General features: G+C 37.7%; 1 long non-coding RNA gene across 1 annotated transcript in view; it reads left to right on the top strand.

Moving 5' to 3' along the window:
- Positions 1-23,132, top strand: part of LOC109302811 — a 410,293-nt gene that overhangs the window by 227,872 nt on the left and 159,289 nt on the right. The window contains exon 5 of the long non-coding RNA XR_002098941.1: positions 20,824-20,872. This is a non-coding gene — a long non-coding RNA (uncharacterized LOC109302811). The remainder of the gene's footprint in view (positions 1-20,823; positions 20,873-23,132) is intronic.

Here is a 23,132-nt window from a genome sequence, read left to right as displayed (position 1 = left end):
TGCAACCTTAAAACTGACTTTTATAAATAGCTCCTAGGATTCATCTACAACAGCACAGGTGTGGTAACTGATTTAAGAAAGTAGTGATACATATATCTGTTTTCATGAAGGTAGATTTTTTTTCATCTACTGTATGGGCACAGTAATAGCTAGTAATGCACGTGTGTACATTTCCATTGGTTTTTACAGTGTTTGAATTGAAGCTGCAAAAAGCCTTGATTCACTAATAGCTGATTCAAATAAACTTTTATTGAGCTATACAACGTTTAATAAATTAATAAACCTTTTAAATCACCTTGAAAATTGCAGACTCTTTAGTCCTGCTTTGAGTACTGAGGCAACCATGTAGGCCAGGGGTGGGCAATTATTTTGGGCAGAGGGCCGCTTACTGAGTTTTGACAAGGCATCAAGGGCTGCATGACAGGCAGCCCAGGGCAGATAAATGTTTATTTTCTAATTTTTTTAGGGCCCCTGTGGGCCAGATAGAATGGCTTGGTGGGCCGCATCTGGCCCCCGGCCTACATTTTTCCCACCCCGGTGTAGGCACATCATTTAATTCATGCATATTAAACAAAATAAATGAATAGCATAAATAGCATAAAAATAGCATGATTACTCATATCTGAGGCATTACTAATACATAGCTTTTGAGGGGTTTTTCTTTTATGTTTTAAATGAGGGTTTTTTGGCAATGGAAAAGATACCAAATAAATGGAAAGGTAGTGGGTTGGGTTCAAGCAGAAAAGCGATGTCCAGGATTCTGACAACTATTGAGCCAAACTGATGTCCCACACTTTGAAAGCATGGGGAAGAGTGGTGGAGAATTGTTTAAGGGTTGAGGTGGTCATAGGAAAAAGCCAGTAGAGATTCATGCTGTGGAAAAGTACCATGGATCCAGTTTTCAATAAGAGTTATAATAGAGAAGTTCAGGTACGGTTGCAAAGATATCAATTTAATTTTTATTGATCTGGAAAAAGCCTATGATATTGTACTCCAGGAAGAAATATGGGAGTGCCTGAGAGTTAAGGAAGTGCCAGAGAAATAGGTCAGAACCGTCAAGTATGTGCATTGGAAATGTACAATGAAAGTGAGGAGCAGAAGGAGCAGTTCAGGAGAGACTGAATTTTGAGGTGATGGTGGGCATACATCAAGGGTCACCTTTGAGACCATTCCTGTTTGCAGTCATGTTGGATATGTTTACTGAATAAATAAGAAGGAGACCTCCCTGGAATATGATGTTTATGGATAACATCATTTGTGTTGAGAATCTAGAGTAAGTGCAAGTTGGATTGGACCAATGGAGAGAAGTGCTAGAGGGAAGAGGAATGAGGATTAGTTGATCCAAAATGGAATATATGCACTGTGATTTCTCTGAGGTGTACCTGATGTTGGAAATGTGATAATTGTTGAGAAACATGTTTGAAAAGATGATAAGTTCAAGTATCTGGGATCAACCATTCAGTGAATGCATAGTTAGATGAAGAGTTAAATCATTGAATAACAGCAGGGTCGATGTACTAGAAATTGGTAACAGGAATGCTATGTGACAGGAGAGTATCTGTGAAGTTGAAGGGAAAAGTCTACAAGGCATGTGTGTCCAGCACTACTGTGCAGTGTGGAGAAATGGCCCCTGAAGAAAATTCAAGAAAGGAGACTGAACGTGACAGAGATGAGAAAGTTCTCATGAATGTGAAGAGTGACAAAGATGGATAAAGTGAGGAATACTTATATCAGAAGATCAGTGAAGTAGTGGAGGCATCTAAAAAATATATGAATGAGAAGACTGGTATGGCATGGGCATGTTCAAAGGAATCTGGAAGACTATGTGGGAAAATAAGTTACCAGAATGGCACTACCAGGGACAAGGGGAAGAGGAAGACCAAAAATGAGATGGAAAGGTATAGTGTAGAGGGACATAAGAGAAAAGGAGTTGGAAAAAGATATGTATGACTGAAGCCCTTGGAAAGCTAGGATCCATTTAGACAAGACAAGTGAGGGAAGAAGAAGAAGAAATGAGCTTTTTACTATAGATAACTTGTATTCATTTGAGTTTTCCCCTTCTTTCTCTATGACTTGAGGGAAACAATGGGAATTTCCACCAGCTGAAGATCGGGTTCATTCTTCTAATAGATTGGATGTTCTTTGAAAGGTGCTTAATTCCTTCATAATACATTCAGCACTTCTCAGGTAGAGCTCAACATTTTGTGGGATCATACTCTAACTCTAAAATGTTCAAGAAACTGAAGTATCTTGCTTTACTTTAAGTATCTTGCTTTACTCAAAGCACCGTAGATTGGTGTGGGAGTGAACAGAACTGACAGGGGGTGGGGCAAGGAGGTGGTCTGCACTGGCCTAGGCTAGCAAGCTGGGGGCATTCCTGCATGCCTCCCAAAGCAGCCTCTCTCCCCAACCTTGCTCTCCACCAGCTGCCAGCTGACAGTAAGCATAACTTCTGTATCTAGCCTAAAAGTCTATATAAAGCTTGTGGTCTGTGTATGTATATATTATTTTTCTGGTTTGTTTTTATTTTTATTTTTCCTCATTTGTTAAATCTTAGGCCATCAGGTAGTTTGTCTCTGACATTACTATTGCAAAGTTTTTCCAAACCACAGTAGGGCAGTTTTTAGTAAATAAATGGTCATATAGAATCCATGTTGGATGTTTTAGTGCAACTAAAAATTATAATATAAAATGGGACCAAATTTTGCACTCTGAGGCACTTGCAGCTTACCAAAGCCCAATGTTGAAATCATAAAAATACCTGACATGCATGTAAACGCACACAATCCCTAGCTGTCTGTGAAGGAATGAAGCCTGTAGGCTGTGAAGCTCAGGATTCTCCAATAATACATAGTTAGCCATGGTCTGCTGGGACAAAATGGACTACTTATTTCAATCTTTGAACAAAAAACCTCTTAGTAATTTGTCCAGATTACTGTGGTTTCAGGGCTGAGTAACTCGAAGGCTTTGAAATAGTTGCTCTCATATGGATAATCTCTAGATCAAGTAGTAGCAAAAGTGTTGTGCAAAACAGAGGAAATTCTTACTCCCTGTGTTTTCTTTCCTTCCCATTCAGAGGACTAGTTGTTAACTAGGTTGCTTTCTCTCCTTTCCAACAGCTCTAGCAGTTTTGTTGTCCTCGTTTGATCTAGGTGCAATAAATACCTACTTTTCAACTTGAAAACGTCTACCAGCTGATAAAAGTGGAGCAGGATACTGCCCAAAGTCCAATCTGTTGTCTCTTGACAATATTGAATTTGTATTTTGTTAAATACATCAAGCACAGGCTCTTTTGGTGAACCAGGTGTCATAGATGGAAAAGTCATTGTTTTCAATATTGAATAGAATGATGATGTATCACAAAATGGGGAAAGGGAGTACTATCAGCCCTGCTTACTATCCTTTTTTAGAAAGCATGGCACTGAATAAGACTTTGGTATAGAATGTAGTTTGCAGAGTCTGTTTCTCAAATATTTGCATTAACTTTGAACCTGGTAATGATCCACGGGCCATCAGATTCCAGGATTCCAAATTCCAAATAAAAAAGAGCTGAAGGACAAAATCTACATATTTTATTGTTTATGATATCTAAATGGTTGCTTATAAGACTATGTAAATGAGTGAGTGTATAGTTCTATTATTGCATATACATAATCATACAATTAATAGGAACAATACATGCTAACCAAGTGATTAATTACATCTGAAGTGTCACCCAGAACACCCCTAAACTGCATTCTAATAAAAAAGTGGGAGGCCTTCTCCAAAGCCAAATTCCATTTTTCCGGTGTTCACACAAGAATAATAATCAGATTTCATATACTATAAATGTGTAAACCAATTTGTAATGATGTGACAGTAACTGAAAATTACTTTCCATACATGGTATTTTTCAGCTATGACCCAGAGGACGCATTAGATTAAACTGGAAACTTCTTTAGAAAGTAAAGTGCTTTTTAAAATAACTAAAAGTATGTTACTGTGGCTGAAATAAAGGTCACAGGTTCTTTCTGGCCACCTTACTGAGTAGGCATCAGATCCTCTATATATACCTGTATGAATTAAAGGAAGGTAATTGAACAGGATCTGCCTACTTTAGTACATCAACTATTTTGTATTAGGGTGGTTGAGATCGAGTATCAATCCCAGGTGCTATTGCCCTTCTTACCCATCCCAGCCCCACCCAGGACATGTACCATAGGTGCCAGGCAGTGAAGAATTGCACCGAAGCAGTGTGTCTGGTGGGCAGAGAGAAAAGTGGTACAAACAGAATGGTGCTCCCCTGTGCCACTGCCCCACCCTGGGACCTTTGCCTGAGCAGCCACCTCCCTACACATAATGTGTCAGGGGAGAGGGGTGAACTGGGCATTAAGTTTGTCTCCCATGGAAGCCCATCTATGAGACTGCTGCCACTGGGATAGAGCTGATGCCTTCCCTTCCTTTCACCCATATTCCCTTTCCTTGTCCAGGCTACAGTTGTTGGCATATGGTCCCTGCCCTGAGTGCTCAATGAGCTTGCTACACCTCTGGTATCTCAAGGCACCTACATCTGAATCTTACTGGAAGCCATTTAAATCTAAGACACCAAAATACCTTGATAAAGAAACTGATTTAATCTATTTTCAATTGTTCTAGTTTTATTTTTACAGAAATATATATGTTATAACCTTTTCCTTTGTAGTACATATTTGCAAGGTTCTTGCTACTGTATTACTGAAACCCTAGCAATTCATGATGAAACAAACCCATTTCATGTTATATTTTGGTCCTGACGTATTCATCTAAAGTAAGCAGATGAACCTCTGGTTTTGTTTTAATTTTTTGTTTTTGTTTTGGAGTGGGAGATGCTGTTGCCCACTGATGTCTTTGATCTCCAAATAGCTCTGTTTTTATAATAATTAATCCTGCATGATCTGTCCATCCTTAAGTATTTGAAATATCTGTTGTGATTGTATTGTCAAAGAAAATATAATCATAAAGGCCAGTCACTTGTACTTTACGTATGCAGCATTTGAAAGACAAGATCTCAGATTCTGGTTTCTTCAACAGAGAACAAATAAGAATATTACCAAGCAGAACACAAAAAATAATACCTATCCTTTTTCAATTATACACCATATTTTATCTGAATATTACAAAAGGTTTCACAGGGCATATCTATTTTATGGGTGTATCTATTTTATACTGAAGAAATGAAAAAACAGGGCTATGAAGATCATCATTTTTCAAACCTAAGAACATACAGTTTTACTTTTCTTTAATTGGGTAATTATTTGAGTTAGGGGCCTTATTTTAGCCAGTGAAGTTTGAAAATATAAGATCTGTAGTGAGATTTTTAGATGCCTTCTAGTGCAGCTATATCACCAATCAGTATTTTAAGAGCACCTACATGTCTGAATCCAATATTTTCCTCTGTGTCTATCCAGATTCACAGAAAAAATCAATAGCAGAACCTGGACTAGGACCCAAGGCCACTCATTTCTAATACCCTATTATGACTTGTAGGCATTTCTCCTTTCCGTTAATGGCAAATACCATCACAGTGAACTAAATTAAGCAATTTCAATTACCAGTTGCTAAAAGTTTGGTAAACAGGCCATACCTCAGACAAGAATAATGGCTGCATCTGTGCAAGTCAGCTGTACTTAAACAGGTGAGACTGAAAAAACATAACACGCTAACCTCTTTCCATTTTGGTTGTGTAGAGTCCTTGTTCTCCAAGAGGGACTTTTTGCCTGAAAAGTTTACATGAAATAGTGAAAATATTTTAAGAGTCAACACAACACGAACTTAAAGGCATGTACATTGGCAGGCTGATTAGTTATTTAAGCTTTACTGTGGGGCAGGTAGTTTTAAATTTAAGACATTAATGCCTTGGACTATCTTGAAAAATCTGACATAATGCTTTTATCTTTCTGAGGAAAATATATGGAACTGGTATATTAAAAAAAAAAGAGAATCTTTTACATGAATAACTATTTCTGTTACTGAATAATATGGCATATAACTAAAATATAAAAAAGAGAGATAGAGAAAAAAGGCCCCTGGCAGATGTTATTTCCATCAAGCAGCAGGTAATGTTGTTTGATGTAAACTGTCATGCCACGTGGCCTGTTTCATGTTTACAGGGCAAGTGACAAGCTCTCCAAGAGGCATAAAAATGCCCTGGGAACTTGGTTTGCCAGCACGCACCAGCAAGAGGTGCTGGAGAGCTGCTGCCAGGCACGGTCAGCCTCCCTTCAATAATTTCAGCTGTGCTTCATATAAGAAGTGAGCTCTGGGTGAAGGAACTGATCCCTGATCCTTTTGCACAGCATGGGAGATCCATGCAAAGGGCAAGGGGGCAGGGACTGAACTCTCCCTAGATGCCTTATGAGATGATTTTGTGTATATGCTTTTCCACTTTCCCCATCTTGTCCTCGACAGTAATTTTCCAAACACATTCCTTCCCCATCCCCAAATTGGGTGCAAGTAAAGTATGTCATGTTGAGTGTCCATTTAGACTCTGCTACTCACAGGGAAAGTGTGATGATATCTCCTTAAAGAAGCAGCTTTGAAAAGGGAAAAGTTAGGGAAAGGTAAAAAGGGCAGTGAGTCCAAGTCTTGACATCTCTTTCTGAGGTACTCTGGACCATCAAAGTTCACCAAGTCTCATTGACAGAGGGTGGTGGGGGAAGAGAGCAGTCTACCCTGGGGTGCTGGAGGACTTGGCCAAACATTATCACCTTATGTATGGCATGCTCTATTTTCAAATTAAAGCTTGATAGAAACGAGCTCCAAAAATATTCCACATTTTTCAGGCAACATTTTTTAGATTGGTTGGCCATTATTGGAGTTGGTAGGGCGTGTTTACTCTGCTTAAAAAGTATAATTTATTGTGCAATTGTTAATTGAACAAGAAATGTAAGTTATGTAATGTCAGGCACCAAATAGCAAATTAAAGAGTACATTCATGGTGAAGTAATCTAGAGCCTTTTCAATACTATAGATTTTGAAGTTGATTCTGTACTTTACTTTGACCATGTCAGTGGTATGAAATGCTGCTCCAACACCTTTCATCTGTGCATCTCAAAGTACTTGAATAGTCATTAAGGCTGCTTGTACATATGATGGGAGTTTAGTCCCCTAAATTGAAATGATGGGTTTTTAATTACATCAATTATAAAAGCACTGTTTCAATTTAGGGGTTTCCATCACCATTATGGTGAGGGGCTTGATTCTTTTTTTTTTTCTTTCTGCGGAGCCTGCCAGCCTTTCCCATGGCCACAGGGTGACCTGCCAGTGGGCTGAATGGCCTCTGAATGCAGGGGGCCCTGGTCCTTCCCTCTGCAGTGTAAGCACCCACAGGGCTTCCTGAGTGGGCAGGTGCACTTTGGGGCGCTGCAGACCTTTCTTCCATGGTGGTAGCACCCCCGGGGCTACCTGAGCAAGCGGCTAGCAGGTGGATGCTGCCCCAGTTTGCAGGCAGCACCCAATCCAATCCAGCTGTTCCCTGAGTGCAAGCTGGGGCAGCACCCACTAACTAGCAGCCCACCCAGGTGGCTCCTAGGGGTGCTGACACTGAAAAAGGAAAGAGTGGGGCCCTCTGCAGCTTAGGACCACTCGGCCCACCAGCACACCCCCTGGCTATGGGAGAAGCAGGTTTCATGAAAATAAATTAATTAATTAAAGGATCAGGCCCCTCACTGCTTCTGCCTTCAGTCCCCCTCTCCCTTTGCAGGGGGGAGGGGGCAAGCTGTCAAATTCTGCAATGTTACACATACCTACTTTACAAACTAAACTACATATAGATGGTGGACCAAATGCTGCCCCAGCTCAGGGTTGGGGAAGAGTTGGATTAGGCCTCCAAGCTGGGGCAGCCCACTAGCAGCCCACATGGGCAGCCTTGGCAGGTGCCGTCACTGCAGAGGGAAGGACCGGGACCACACAGCTCAGGGGCTGCTCAGCCCACCAGCAGCTCATGCCCTGGCTATGGGCAGGCTCCACCAAACAAAAAAATAAAGATCAGGTCCCTTACTCCTTCTGCCTGCAGCAGGCACCTGCTGAAGGCAGAAGGGGTGAGGGGCCCAATCTTTTTCTTCAGCAGATCCTGCCCTTCTCTCTCATGGCTGGGGGGCATGCTGCTGGCAGGCTGAGTGGCCTCTGAGATGTGGGGGGCCCTGATCCTTCCCTCCACAATGGCAGCACCCTCAGGGGCTGCTCAGGTGAGCTGCTAGTAGGCCAGGTGCTGCCCCAGCTCAGAGACAGCAACCGTCCTGATCCAACTTGACCCTGACCCCAAGCTGGGGCAGCACCTAGCTCAACTGGCAGCCCACCTGGGTGGCAGCAGGGGGTACTGTCACTGTAGAGGAAAGGACTAGGGCCTCCCACAGATCAGGGGCCACTTGACCCACAGGCATCTCGCTCCCTGGCTGAGAGCAGGCTCTGCAGGGGGGAAAAAAAAAAAAAGGATCAGGTCCCTTGCCACCTCCGCCTTTAGCAAGTACCTGCTGAAGGCAGAAGTGGCAAGGGGCCTAATTCTTTTTTTATGTGGCGTGCCCACATCTCTCGCAGCTGCATCACTGCAATTTACAACATTGCAAATTAAACTACATCTGGATGTAGTTCAGTTTGCAATGGTTCAAAATCATTAAAAACCCCCAACAGTCCTGCACATGTACACTGTGACATCTTTAAGCCACACGAAATAACATTTTTGTCATGTGTACATGTTAATAACATCACATATATAAGCACCCTTTGATATTAAAAGCTACCAAAGCAAATTGTGGATGATCCCCTAAGGATGATCCCCTAAATTTGCATGAGAAGAAAAAAGGGTCAAAGTACCATGACTGCTAATGGTAGACAAGAATAGATAAGATTAATTCTTCTGGCAAGGGCTGTCTTTTTGTTTTGTATGTGTATAGTACCTAGCACAGCGGGGACATCTTGTCCACATTATACAGAAGGCTACTTAGTGCAATGGTAGAAGGTATTGTTAAATGCTTCCACAAATAGAATAGGTATGATTGGACTCTGATGTATTTTATCGAGTCTGATTATTTGTCTGTTTGACATGACATTTTTTTTTATAGTGGCTAAGCCCATAGTGTATAAATACTGAAATTTTCCAAGTTCTGTAATAACATAGTCTCCACTGTATAAGCATAGAAATTTATGGTGAAATACTTTAAGGGGGCCACACCTATGTCTATTTGAGGGGAGGCCATATTCTGATTCCTCTCCAAAGCTGATATGTTGGAGAAGGTGCTCATAAAGCACAAATCTGTGTTGGTTTGTTGAAAAGTGGGAGGAGCTATGGAAAGAATTGAACTTCTATAGGTTTTACCTTGGAAAAATATTTCAACTTACTACAGAAAATACATGGTTACATTATCTTTGCCTGGCAGAAACAATCCAAAAGCTGACATTTGCACCTTTCTCAAGGATAATATAAATATTTCAGTGAATCTATAAACATCCAGGAGGCATGTGCAAATGATAATGTTGTATAAACCTAATTTTAATCTACAAAAGGCTTAAATAAATCAGTCAATTGCCACAACGATCTCTGCCCATTTACCATCCTGTTTTGTAGTGGATTTATGTAGACTGTGGAAATATGTAATTTCCCAAGCCAAAGGCAGTGGTAGAGTCTGGTGTGCAGCTGCTGACAAAGGTGGGAACCAGATGATTCAGAAGAACATATAATTCTAACATAAAGGACATTTGTGCAATAACTGAGACAAGTTTTTTCCTAACTCAAAAGAGCTAGGGGTTGGGCTCCATCCTGAAACGTATGAGTTGTTATCCCCTTAATATTTTTAACTCTTTCCATTTTCTTTTTTTCCTTTAGAAAGTGTGATGACATATAGTCCGATAATTTTAGGAAACTTAATTGCCTTCTTCCAGTTCAGCATAAGATGTTCAACATAATGAAGAAGGTGCTTAAATCTGGTTTTAATCTGTGATTTCTTTCTTAACTATGAAAGGAGAACCGTCTTTTAGCTGAGCAGAGGTCAGCCAAACTCCATATATATTCATAGCCAACCAACTCCATATATATTCAGTTTGGAGTGGGCACAGCAGGCAGACAAAGTCACAACAAGAATAAGAATGCAAGTCTCAAAGACCAAAATAATTTATACATCTTGCAATTTACATCACAGTTTTGGCCCATTATGTCTGATATCCTCCTTCAGCTAGTGGGCTATTCCGTGCTGCTTTAGAGGAAGCTAAATCTATGCCATAAATCACCTAGATAGCTCTGCAGTGCTATACATGCTGCAGTGACCTATCCCTTCAGACCCTGTGGCAATCTACTTGTGCCTTTAGGCCTTTATGAATGAAATCTTTATCCTTTCAATTAGAGTTTTGCAGTTGACTTCAGTGGAGTGAGGATTTCACCGGAGGCCTGTGATTACTCTTAACATACCATTGTCAGGGATATTATCCGTGATAAAGTGATGGCTCAGAATTATTATAGTCAAAGTAAGGAAATGATGGCAAAAAAAACTCATTCTATTTGAACACTTAAAAAACCCGTTAAGGGTATGTCAAATGACCTTACCCAACAAGAAATAGTATGGATGTTGCTAGTGATGGAAAACCTCATTAGTTTTAAAGACAACGCACTGAGCAGTTCTACAAAAAACAACAAATTTCCTCAGCCTGTCAATTATACAGTCAAGAATCTTCAGCATTTTTCTACAAGGAATGGCTTGAAATTTGTAGTAATTGGAGAAGCAGCATCAGCTATTGATTTCAGTGTGTTCCCAAATTTGTTCATGCCTTGCCCAAGGGTGACATAAGTTTGATTAAAAGGTGAAAGGAATCTCAGACTCCAGGTCCTTCCCCGGGCAATCTCCCTGGAGCCATTATGTCAAGAATATTTAATTCCAAATCAAAATGATATAATGAGAACTTACAGAGAAAAAGGTGGATCATAACCCATTTCATAAACAGAAACAGGAAAACTTTTGAGTGTTTTTTCAGTGACTCTCAAAGTGGATGAAGAAGATTGTGTGACTGTTCTGCTCATTACACTATAACTTAATCGAACAGTGCGCTGCTTCCAACAATATATAGAAAATTTGATCCTTTCTTTTCATTCTAGTAGCTTAAAATTTTTTCTGTGCCCTGCTTCCATCATTGTCCCCCTGAAGAGCCATATCACTCACTCCCAGTCATTCCAAAATGTAAATGTTACATGCATCTTCGTGTGTTAATCTGACTATATCACCCTAATGTACAACATAATTGATATGTAACAAATGATACGATTTTTATCTTCTGTTTGGTTTCTCTTTTTTTTTCAAAGACGTTCTGATGCTTGTTGCACTAGCTACAGCAACATTTTGCCACATTCCTATTTCAGTGTTGAATGGACTGTTTGCAATTCTTTCCAGGAGTGTTATTGTGCTGGTATGTTTAAAGACTCTTCAGAGGTGTGACACAAGAAGGATTCTTTTTTCATTTGTTTAGTCATGGAGATGAGTCTTATGTTTTATACTTTTGTTTAAAAGAAGCTTACTATAATAGATCCAGTATATCTGAAGATCTTTGATGGGTCAGTCCCTGGCCACTATACTATTTGACTGCTTTTGGTTCCCGTCACTGTAGTGGGGTTGAGTAAAAATTATTTCTATTGGTTTCATGTGACAGGGTGCTAGCCATTTCTCAAGTTCATGACATAGACATATAACTTGTTACAGTTAATCAGCCTAATGAGTCATAGTATTTTATCCTTTCATTAGGAATATCCTGTGCATATGTTGATTTATAACATATTTAGCATTACAATTCCTAGGTGTTCAACAGCATGTGTCAGACCTCCCCGTATCATAAGATTGAATTAAAAATCATGATAAAAATTGGGTTTTACTTCATTTATGGGATTTTCCTGAGACTTACATGGTTCAGTACATTTTTATTTTCAAGGTGTCTCAACCTACATAAGGGCTATACACTTCTTTTTTATTTATTTATTTAATGAAAGCTGAGATTCTCAACTGAGCACTTGACTTCCAGAGTGGGGTTTTTATGAAAACAGCAAATATCATGAGGCTTGCATTCAAATCCCAGCAGTTGGCTACACTAATATTGTTACACTCTGTGATGCATGTAAGATGACTGTTTTTCTGAAAACTTGAATAAAAATATTGGAATGTTTTTCTAATATTCATTTGATAATCAAAAAAAAAAACCAAAAACAAAAAAAAAACAACAAAAAAACAACAACAAAAAAACTATACCAGTTTGCTTAGATGGAAAATGGTAGGGCCCAAATTATTCCTTTTCCTACTCTACTCTTGTTTTTTTTTTTTAAGTTGGGATGAAAAAAATTTTAAAGTGCAGTGGGGCAGTGTGGGGAGCTGAGCGGGGTTACATGAATGCAATGTGGATGGGAAAAGCCAATGAACTCACTGGAAATGGGCAAAGAACACAGACTTGGGACTCTGGTACCGTTGTATGGCATGGATGCAAAGGCAGCTATATCGTTAGTAACTTTTTCTTATGCCGCCTCCGTGTGACTATGCTATATAATTAGTTACTAGGATCTTGGTGCTCCTATTGAATTTTTCATGCATGTTTATGTTCCCTACAAAATCCTAGCACCACCTGCACAAGATTTGATTTTTGCTTTTGAACTGGCTTTGTCTGAACTTCTGTGCAGTATACCTATAACAGGATATGTCTCAGCTTCTATGCAGTAGACCTGTAGCAAAAAGAGGGTTTTTTATTATGCTATTTTTAACTCACATGGCTTTATATGAACTGCAGTAGACAAGTTTGACTTTAGATTTTTGAGTTCAAGTCTGGAACAATTCTATTACCTACAAAGGACTTATTCTGGATTTGTGTCAACATAACAGAACAGAATCTAGAGCTGTGTGTGATTTTGTATTTGAATATATATTTGCACATCTACTTTCTCACATGCACCTCATGTATACATTGTATTGTGGGAAGTGAATGCATAGAAAATATATCAGCTCTTTAATAAAATATAGTTTAAAAAGAGCCAGTGAGATTGGTAAAACAGATGGCTTATTGGTGAGTCCCGAATGTGACGTAAAAGCAATGCTAACATGTCAAAGATCATTTTTGGATTTTGGAGTGAGGTGGACACACCTTTACAGTTTGTTGCTGGTATTTTTTAAATATATACAGATGTAGTAACTTTACTTCTTGAGTTAAAATACTGAGTTTTGCAGGGCTATAATTGCATTTTTATTTCCTTCCCAGAGGACACAAAGGGGTGTTAACAAAAAAAAAAATCACTCCTATATGACAAATCCAAACATGGAACATATTTTAGCAATACAGCCTCTGCTCTATCATATGTGCTGTGCAGAGTCATCATGGCCATGGTGCATAGCTCAGAGCCGGAAAGCAAACAGCTGCTGTAGCCTGATTTGAGTTAAAATAGTGTCAGTGTTTAGTCTGGCGCACTGCTTCAGGAGAGATTGGCAGCTGGGTCAAACAAAGTCATTCCATTGGCTCCTTTCCCAGTGAGCTTCTGCTAGTATTTAGGTACTAGTGCAGCCTAGGCCCCTTTTCTCAGGGATAGCCTAACATCTGACCGCACCCTCTTTGCTTTTTAAAAAATGTCTTTTCCCTCTTTAAGATAAATCCACTATTATACAATCTGCCACTAATTGTGTATTAAGAATGTTTTTCTCTTGAAAGCTGACGCATCCTGCTCTCAACGTGGTGTAGAAAGCAGTCTGTTACAGTGCTGGATTAATAAAAGGGGCCTTTATGGGTTGTGAAAGAATATCTCTGTGCTTAGGCAGGAAACTTTTTGATCCACAGAAAACCCTGACGACATCTAGGTAAGGCTGTGTATCAAATCTACTTTTGGGGGAAAGTTGTGCAGTGAGCTCTGTTGATTGCAGTTTTCTTAATGTTTGCAGCTTGCATGGACTTTTTGACTATCTTTTTAGAAAGTTTGGGAAATAGCTATTATTGTATGTTAACTCCCCTCTCCTCCTTTATGGTTTTAAGGCTGGTAACATGTTGTAATTATCTATTTAGTTTTAGAATTTCCTGAAATTAAATATGTATGGGAATGCTATTCCTTTTTAGTGGGATTTTAGTAGACACTTACAGAAGTTTTGTCATGAGACAAAAGTACTTTTAAAAGTGCAGTAGATTGAGAGAATGTACAGGGAAAGCTTTCAACTTTTAAAGACTGCCTGTGTAATCATTTAAAAGTAGTTGAAAACTGCTTTGAACTAACAAGGGTTTAATTACAGAAAAGTTTAATGTGGCTATGGAAGGAATATTAAGTAAGTTGTCTTTGTCTCATAGTTTTTAATTTTAGTTGTTGCTTTAGCCTGTTGGGTCACATTTTTTGTCAGCTCTGAAGGCTGCCATGAATTGGTAATGAGGGCCCCTTTTTGCACATGATTTTGGCACTTGGCCAAAATCAACTTCCCAACGGCAAGCTTTCTCTAAAAGAACCTGGAGCATTTTTTTGTGATTAGGAATCATGTCTGAAAGCTGCCACAACCAGTTGTGTAGGCATGTCAAAATGACTTTATACTGTATATCTGAAACACTCATTTTCTTTCTGGTTTTTCCTAATGTACCAAATTGTTGCTATTATCATTCTAAATTTCCTTAGTTTACTTGCCACCAAAAATAGGCTCCAATGAGTTAACTCATAAAGAAGAGAGCTTGTACTTTTTTAAAATATTTTTTCAGCATACCAAAGTAGGCTTAATTATCACATTTCAGCAGTATACAGTAGAAAGGGTTGTTTAAAACACTCCTGGATAAATAGCAGATGCATTCTTTAAACTGTTAATCTCAGTAAGTAATACTCAGTGAACAGTAAGTAATGAAATTTTCTAGTAGTTTCTTTGTGTGCATAGTAGAAGTTAAGCTTTTAATATAAATATTTAGATATAGGAGAAAATATGTAATAAAAAATAAACTAACAGGAACCGTTATATTTAGCCTAATGTTTTTAAGATCGGGTTATGAAGCTTTGTGGAAGTGTGTTAAGGTACTTGTTCTTTGTTGTTAAAAAAGGGAGAAGAAAGTTACTATAAACATCAATAAAGAACTGCAAAAGTTGTCATTTCAGTGCTTTCAGAGTTATAAAGCTTGTAGAGAACTTACTGCATTTTATGTGCGGTTATTTATCTCTAATATTTTCTAAACAAATCTGGCATTCTAACTGAGTACTTATTGAACACTTTGAATGCTTTATGAATTAAGTCTGGTTCCAACAATGCAGATAGAAACTGGAAATTAAGGACCTCCTGTTACGCACAGTTTATGATTTGTATGAGTATATAGGCAGATTTCAGGGTGTACTGAATGTAAGGAAAATATGTAAGGCAATTCTTGTTACTATTTTATTTAGCAATTCTTATAGTTATTGGTTTTGAATTGCTCCTTTCTGCATAGATTTTAATCTTTGTATTTCTTGACTTGTAAGCAATATTATGTTTAACAAGAAGTGTCAGTAAGAAACAGTTTTTCTTTCCTCCTTTCCTCTCCATCCCCGCCAATTCTTATTCCTTTGGCAATAGCACCTGCAATTAGAATAGACTTTGTAGCCATTGTCTAACTCTTTTTAAAACAATATACTTTTGTAAAGGTGTATTTTTTTTTCTTAAAGTAGGATGAAACTAAATTGGGGGAAAAGCAACTGGAAAAACTTGAGAGGTTTTACGAAAGCCTCACGTCCAATGTTCACATTCATTTGTTTAGGAAAAGTGCTTGTTCCTTACTGAGTTGCTGTGGAGTGAATTACGACACTGTTAACTCTCTTTTCATATTTGAATTATATTGAAATATATGCTTTTTACATAGATAAAAGTAGTACAAAGCAAATATTTGTTGAAGTAATGGATTGTCAGTTACTAAAAGAACAGTGGGAAAGACTTTAATAGAGTTTACTAATTTTTTTTTGAAGTCTGAAAAGGGGAAAAATATATTTAACTGTAAAGTCTTGCCAGAAAATGACAACATAGTATAAAACTGACAGCACAACATATAAAAGAAAATGTCATGGTATAGTCTTGGAGAGGGGAACAAATCTTGCTCCTGACATATAAACATAATTTTTACTTCTGTTACTGAAGCAGATATAGTTGATTTTGTTAAAAAGAAAAATCTGTCACATTCATTGCCAAAAATATATTTTAAAGCAATAAAATAAAATAAAATAATGCAACAAAATGAATACTGGGTAGTGTTACTTTGTGAATTGCTTATACATGTCATTTCTTATGGTGGGCAGGAGGAGGACTAAGTTATAAATCATAGCAAGTGTACTCTAGAAAGTTTCTGAGCAATTTTCTGAATCCAGAGTCAAATTCTCTGTAAAGGGAAACACTGCAGACGTTGTGACAATGTCTGAAGTAAATAAGTCTTGTCTAGATACTAAAGACACTGGAAATATGGCTTTAGACTACTGACTTGGTAGGCTAGTATTTTGTTTTATTAAGAAATATTGGGTAAATCAGTGTAGAAATAAATGTGGCATCTTTCTAAGATTATGGAGTTATAATGTACTTTTACGTGCTAGTCTCTTTCTAAAACCAAACAATTCTTCAGTACAGCCAGGTAGATATATGACTTTGTTTGTTACTTTCCCTGAGATTGTAAGAATGGACACACATGAATTTTTCTCCACTAAACCATATTTAACAGTCATCTGAAATAGTACCTTTTTCAGTTTTCCTCCTTGGTGACCTTTTAACTTTTTTCACTGGCTTCTTTGTGAATTTATCGTTGGCGGTGACAAATTATAGAATTTGTAATTTGCATTTTAGGAATTTAATCCCCAAACTGTTAAACTTCTAGTTGGCCATTTTGGTTTGGTACAACTTCTTCTCAATCAGAAGAACTCAATATTCACTTTGTATTTTGTCTTTATTTTGCAACTACGGTGCATAGATGCTTAGGGGTTTTGGAATGGTGTAACACAAAATACAAAATATTGTTGTATATTTGAATAAAAATTGTAAACTATATTGGAAAGGCTTAAAACATGAAATAAACATATCAAAGAGCACTTTCAATTTGCCAGTTTAACATACAGATTCAAAAGGACAGCTTTGCCCCTTGATAATTTGTATCACAATTTTAAAACTTGAAACATGAAACAGGGTTTAAACAAGGTTTAAATTTTAAGGGCAGTTCTTTCATACAAGCTGAGCACTTTGTTCTATATGGTCTAAATTCCAGCAATAAGATAAATAAATTGCTATACTGGATAGAACATAATTATTGAATTTTGGCAGAACTTCAGTGAATTCTGCCATGAAAGATTAATGTGCCCAGCGCACTCTTAGATTCCAAAGTAACAGAGTTAGATAAGGGAAGTACAGAACAGACTCCAATCATTGTGGTTTATAGAAAATAGAAAATGACATGCAAGTGTTACTTTTGTTATAAACTGCTAACGATAATATTGTTATCTTGATGATGAAAACTGTAATGAAGATCTAGAAATTCTGTTTTAACATGAATTTCTCATTTCTTTTTGATCTTCCTTAGTGTTATATAAGAGTAGCAGGTTATTATTATAAAAGGGAAAGACAAGTGTGCATACTGCTTAGGACTAATGAAATCACTTTCTATCAGCATGTTGTATGTGCCTTTTCATTATAATTATGTTTTTACTCTTGATGGTTCTTGATATTACTTCCTTCTCTGTTCCTTTTCCAGCACACCCTTAATACTTTAGAAAAGTTTGTTTTGATTGAAAAAACGTAATTATCATATTCTGGTCATTCTTTTTAAAATAATTACTCTATCCAAATAATGTTTTTTTTAATTGAGAACAATGATTTATTGTCCTGCTTCTCACACTTCCTAGTCAGGACTGATAGAATTACAGAGCCTTTTAAATATCTGCAGCCACTCTTATGCAGAGCAAGAGAACAACTCTGCAGTGGCTGTAATTTACTGACATAATCCAGCAGAACCTGGCTCTGCGAGAAATTCCTATGCATGTTTTGCATCCTGCACATTACAGCCTCCCAGATACTCAGTACTGAGTTGTAGGTGGGCTTTCTGTCCATGAAATGATGCTCCTCTCTCCCTGTATGTGATGTACCAATTACCAAACGCTGGCCCCAATCCTGGAACTGATTTCTTATTTGCTCCTTTTCCAGCAAGTAAGTGGACAATCTCCCCATGCAATGGCAAGAATGGCCACCATAGGACTAAGTGTTTAAAGGTATATTGCCCTTATCAATCCACAAATACAACAATAGGTGTATTCTGTCCCCTGTCTACTGTACCACCAGGCCATTACTTGCCATATTTTCATATCTACATTTTAAAATGGCAGTTGCTTATAGAAATATGGGATTGGAAAGGGTCTTTCTGGGTCATTTGCCATAGCCCTGCTCATACTGTCTCATAAATTCCATTGTTTCCTTCCCTATGACAACCCTTGCCAATATTCTGTTGCAATAGCTGTGTGATAGTGATAGATGAAGAAATGTGAGATCTTTACTGGATTTTGGATCAGGTGCATGGTGAGCAAGATACTATTTTTTCTTTTTTTGCCTGTTTGCCTATTTGTCATATAGCTTCATTCTGTCATTCACTTGCTTAATAGAATTTGCACCTACATGTGTTTAGAAGCTGAAAGTTGATTTTTGGAGATTTTATTTTATTTTTGATTGTACCAATGTTACTTAAGTATTGCCACCTTCATTTTGTAAGGGGAATTTGCATCCCCTCCAAAAAAAAAAAAGGTAATCTTGTGGCCTTGCCTTATTTACTGTCACCCTTTTCAGATTGCTTATTTTCTTGTACAAGCTGGTTAAGTATGTGCTACCACATACACACTTAAAAACTGCATTAGATAAAATATTACAAGGGTGGATCATATTTAACTTATTTCTAAATCTATTATTTGTATTAAAAACACCCATAAAGTTTAATTCAATCCATAAGAAGTAGATTGTAAAGTGGACATAAACTTATTTGGCAATGCAATTGAGTTCTCAGTCTTTGACTTTTTAATGTATCTCATTTCAAACAAGATTAATTTCAAGTGTGCCTATATTTCCAAGTCGGCAGTACTCCTTTTACTTTTTAGTCTGAGTGATTCACAGAAAGGAACATACTTTTAACAGTCTAAAATAGTTACCACAGATTAGGAGCAGAGTATGACATTAAGAGTATGACACCTCCATTGCTTAGATAGCAACCCTGTTCATAATCTGAAATTTGATTGCACTTTTACAACAAAGATGTATTTGGCCTATTTATGTTTTAATTCCTTTAAGGTATTAAGAATATTTTTTGTAATGGGACAATCTCTATGGCCTAATGTACACCATGTAGTGCCTGGGTACATTTTGAAAGAGGTGTCAGATGCATTGGTGTGATGCTGGAAACAAAAAGAAAGAAAGATGGAATAATAGACAGCTTATTAACTCTTCTCAATTGATAATGGAGATCTTTACATGCAAGGGAACTAATGCTATTATATAATGGGGGCCAGTTAAAATAGGGTAGTACAAGTTTCTTGGTGCTACTACATTCAGACATGGAGGATTCCTGGTAGTAAGAGGGCAGGAACAAGGCCAATAAATTTGTGATTATGTGAATTCATACTGGCTGTGTTAGAATCCAGATATTGGCTCAACTGTTCTGTTTTGAAGGAGGGGAGGGGAGGGGAGGGTTCCTTCAATCCCTATCTTAAGTGTCTTGGTACCACGCAGTGAAGTTGTGGAGTGTGCTGGAAAGGGATTTGGTCCCAAGAAAGATTTTCTAAGGCTTCATTATTTTACTGTGAAATTTAGATCCTGAAATTAAGAGGGTGAAAACAAGGCAGCTGAATATGGGAATTTGTAGGCTTATATTGTTAAATCTTGTCTTTCAAATGTATTAACTGATGAACTGGTGAAATTATGCTGATGTTTTGCTCACATTCTTAGTTGTATATGTTATGAAAATAAATGTAGAACTACAAAAGAGTGGGTAAAAGTATACAGTTATACATTATTAGGTTATACCAGTTGGGGCGCCTATTTATGATCGGTGAGGCTGCTCGGATGCACTGTAATTACAGCAGGTCGGAGCAGGCTCATGGGAGTGCTTTAACTAAAGCTTGTTTGACAAGCTTTAGTTAAAGCACCCCCACCATCATTTTTCAGTGTGAGGATGCTGATATACGAGACGCTTTGGGTACTTTGGGGCTCCAAGAGCCGTTTTAATTACTCCCCAACACCCCCCTCCCCCCCCTCCTGGATCATATGTATAAATGCCTTTACTGTTCACTTCTGACTGATGTGTCTTTGGGGATTCAGGGATTCCTATAGAATACATTACAATTAGTCACTCTTCCCAGGCTCTCAAGGTACATATAGAATTTGCACATTAATGTTACATGAATCTAAAATTCTGCAGGACTGTTATAGAAATTGGAAAAATAATGGACTAACGTGGAATTTTGTCTTTTACTAAATACAAAAGCACATAAATTGCTTTTCTTCCTTTAAGCCAAAAAGATCCTGCATCATCATTAGCTCAAGATGTTTGTAGTCTATGAAAATATTTCTGACAGGATTGAAGTATTGTTGTGCTGACAGATCAGAGTTGTAATTGCCCTTTGTAATAAAAGAGTGTGACTAAAGATGCAGGACAAAGTATTTGATTATAACTAATTCACTAATCTTACTAGGAAGAAAAAAAACCTGAAATACCATCCCTTTATTACCAGTCTGCCCTAACTAAGGGGGGGCGGGGGGAAACCTAACCGTGCATCTCATTTGAGGAGATGTGCTAGTTTTATGGATATCACTTCCCTGATTAATAAGTGTAGCTGTTAACATATATTCTTATGACTTTCAGAACAAGACAAGACAACTTTAGGAACATACTTCTTGTGATATGCTCAGTGGTAAGTACCATAACTGCAATCAAGTTTATTGCATTTTTTATAGAGCAAAGGCCTTTTCAAGACCACACTTGCTGCAGCTTAATCATACAACAGCATCAGATGTAGTTCTGGAATAATAGGCTAGTAATGTGATATACTTCATAATGAAAATCAGTGTAAAGCACAGGTGGTTGCTAGCATTTGTGTGGTCAGATATAAAAGCTTCACTCTGGGTACAAGCTACTGCTTCCCCACTTCAGGAAAGTACAATTAAAAGTGGTTTCCAGATGTGCTGGCATGCATATATATCCCTGTCAAATGTGAATTTTTCAAATCTTAAGCTAAACTGTATCCAGCACAGTTAAAGCTAATGGTTTATATAATAATAATATTAATAATAGTAGAATTGGAAGCATTAACACTGCATTAATAAAATAAGATATTTTAAAATAATATAAAGTAGCATGTTATAGTTTCAGTAGGTTCCTTTTGGTGTCTATGAGAAATGATCTGGAATTGGTCTGCTAACTGTAAACTAAAACATTTTGTAGAAACAAATAACATTATACCATCAAAGCACAAGAAGAAAGATTGAGTTTAGTGAGACTTCTCCCGGTTCTGTTTTTTTGTATTTAACACCAACGATGTGTTGATCTCAATGTAATACTGATAGTCCTTGCCCTTGAAAGTCCAAATGCCTCAAAGCCACAAGTTGCTTCTGCCTTTTTATAATTAACATTTTTATTGTTAGCCTTGCAAATACAAAATGTCAGACAATACCCAGATGAATGACGAATGCTAATTAGCTGCTCTTTAACGTATCTTAGGGTACAAATAAGAGGAAAATTCTATCAGGGCATTCAAAATGCACCCATCAATAAGCTGTCACACAGGTGTAGTTTAGTTCAAAATTGAAAAGCATTAGTATTCTTCAAAATAATGTCAGAAAGAGGATGCAGTTCTCTCAGTAAGCCAACTATATACATTTTGGATGATATTCTGGTCCCATCTAACTTGATTTGAATTAGCATTTCAGCCTTGAATTCTTGTAATTCTCCCTCCTCCTCCCCCCTTTATTTCTGTGGAGAAAATATTCTTTATTACAGTAATATTAGCCACCACCATTTTGACCCAAGTATCAAAAAGGCATACTGAGACTTTTTTTCTTTTCTTACTGATACTTCTCCTAATCTCTGTCACAGCCACAGAGCTCTGTGCCCCTAAAGATGAAGGTTGGGACTTGTGAAGATATTCAAACCATTGAACTAGGTAACAGGAGAGCTTTTGCAGATATCAGGCCCAACATTCCTTGACTTTAGAATACCATCCTATTAAATTTATTCAGCTCTTTCTTCAAATATGAGACCTCTTGCATTTCCTGTCAGGTGAAAGGATGATTTCTTAAAATCCTTGTTTTAGAGGACTCTCAAAAGAAAGAAATTAGTCTTTCCTGAACTTTTGACCATACCTTTTCTTCTTTAGACATACGCACATGTAAGTAATTATTCCATTTAACTTGAATTTCTGTGATCAGTGGGCAAATTGATTAGGGGACAATTAGTTCCTTATTCATGTGTCTTTACAGTAAAGTACTATTATGATGCCTCACCATTAGAACTTGGCCCAGGGACAAGTTCCTGCCAGGGAAACATCATACCAGCTTGACTTTTCTAAGACTAATATGCAGATTTTAGTTAATTCTGTTTTGCAGTATTATGCTGATTCTCTGTCTGACTGATTCATATTGTCTGTCGGACAAATTAAAAGGAAGTCAGAGACAAATTTAGAGGTGGACTCAGACTGCAAATCTGCTAGTGACTTACAGGTGGCATAGGAATCTATGTAAGATTGTCTTTGTCTGAACCATTTGATTTTTCTAGGGATTTGTTTTGTTTTTTCTTTGTACAGAGCCTAGCATTTGGGATCCAGGTCAAATTAATGGTTTTCTGGCCGGTGGGAGGGGTCACAGGTGCTGTCACAAAAATGTTTAATAATGATACAGGCAGTAACCAGTTATCTAATCAAAAAAGATTCTACTATTTCTCTGAAAGCTTCCCATCCTTGCTAGCAGACCTGTGTTCTATGACCAAACATGCCACAGTATTTTCTAGAAAGTGAAATGTGAACAGTTTCTTTTCTTTGCTGGCAAAATGCTGTGCCAAAGTAAGCAATATGTGCAAAAATAGAAACCCTTTAGTATGAAAGGACACAAGGTGGGCACTGCCATGACGCTTCATTTTTGGGCTGCATCCTCTTTTTATATGTGACATCACCAGATGCT

Source organism: Gavialis gangeticus, unplaced genomic scaffold (genome assembly GCF_001723915.1).
Source record: "Gavialis gangeticus isolate Ggan-Ray unplaced genomic scaffold, GavGan_comp1, whole genome shotgun sequence".
Lineage (NCBI taxonomy): Eukaryota > Metazoa > Chordata > Crocodylia > Gavialidae > Gavialis > Gavialis gangeticus.
The sequence above is the reverse complement of the archived record's forward strand: the minus strand, read 5'-3'. Positions and strand labels throughout refer to the sequence as shown.